Genomic DNA, 1,718 nt, shown 5'->3' with positions numbered 1-1,718 from the left:
CCGGCCAGCCCCCGGCCTCTTCTCCTCTGCTCCGCGGGCTGCAAGAAGTTAATTTATTTTTGGAAAAGCAGCTCTCATGAGTTTGTCTAATTCCATCCGCACCAGCTCCTTTCACTCTATTTTAAACCAGTTCTTACTGTGCTTCAAGTTTATAAAAACAATCACTGCTCCCTGATAAAAGCCACCCTAATCTGCGGAGAAAGCAAGGAGTCACAAAAGCAGCATCTCCTCCAGGACACTCTAGCTCAGCCGAAAAGTTTGCAGGTAATTTACGTTTCCTACTTAATGTCTTTGTGTTCTTCTAGCTGCTTTCTCACGTGCGTGTTTGGTCACGTTTACACAGGGCAGCTACATGCTGCGGCATCTCTAGGGAGAGGAGCACCCTCCGGCATCGCTGCTACCTGATGCTTCTCCTGGGTGGGCCCTCGGTGGCCGCTTGCACCTGGCAGGTCTCAGATTTTGTGCGGAGCGACCCGGAGTGTGGCACTTGCCCGGGAGCAGGCACAAGGTGCATTTAGCAAGCCAGAAGCTGGCCTGTCTGCAGAGGCTGGCAGGGAAGTGTGGAGAGGATGCAGTGGCTGGTTTTGCGCAGGGAGGGTGATGGTGAGGGGCCATGTGAGGTTCCCAAAGGCTCTTGCTTTGCTGCAGCCGTTCGGAGGCTGCTCTGATGGTACCTTCATCCCTCCAGCGGGTCAGGCTGTGCCATGGCACCCTGCTTTTATTCCTCTTGCTCCTGCTTTGTCAGGAGGACTGTGTCACGGCTCTGTTAACCGTGGAGGGTCATTCTGGTTGCATCAAACATTCAGTTGTTTAATGCAACTTCTCCATGACTCACTAATGCAACCCACAAAAACTGTTTAGAAAAAGCTCCCAGCATCGCTCACGCTCAGAAATCCAGGGCATTTATGGAGCGCTTTGTTTTTTTAAAATGAATGCATTGCAAAATGATGCCAGTCATAGACTACTGATGTCATTTGTTGAGCACTGAAGCGCTCAGGGGAGGTTTTGTCAGCCTCGTGCAGGGCTTTCTGGTGTTTCAGGGTTAATGCTTTCGAAAGCACCGCCTTGGCAGCTGCCAAACGGTTTTATTTCCAGCCCAGTTCGACTGTGTGGGAGTGGGAAGGGAGGCAGCATTCTGCCAGGACAGGGCTGTGCTGCTTCCCTCTCATTCTCACAGGCTATGGGACCCAGTGCTGCCCATGGGTGACTCTGTCCTTATCAGAGTGGCCCTCAGGGCATGTACGTGAGGGGTTTTTTTGGAAAAGTGATGAGGGTTCAGATTTTAAAGCTATGTATTGCAACTGCTATTTTGCTGAGATCCATCGGGGTCCTGGTTGACTTTTCCCTGTTGTCTATTGGTGAAACGCACATCACTTCAGCTCTGAGCGGGGGGAACAAAACCAACCAAAAAACAAAGGTAGTAAAAGTAAAGTGGATTTTTTTTAGGATTGCATGACCCGATCTCTCCTAGAAATGTCATTTGTCAGGTGGCCTGAGGGACAGCAGAAGTCAGTGGCCGCATGTCCCCCTCTCAGATGCTGCTCTCTGGTGTGTCCATGTGTTTTGGTGGTCCAGCATGCAGGGGAAGGGAAATGTGGTTGTTGTGTGGAGTGTACAGGCTAAAAATAGTTTCCCTCTCATGCTCCATCTGAATGGGCAGCCACATATGACTGTACATGGATTTGTCTGATAGTCCCGTTTCAGTGTAAGAGACAAAA

This window comes from Athene cunicularia (assembly GCF_003259725.1).
Source record: "Athene cunicularia isolate RWA chromosome 18 unlocalized genomic scaffold, athCun1 chr18_part1, whole genome shotgun sequence".
Taxonomy (NCBI): domain Eukaryota; kingdom Metazoa; phylum Chordata; class Aves; order Strigiformes; family Strigidae; genus Athene; species Athene cunicularia.
This window is presented reverse-complemented; position numbering follows the sequence as displayed.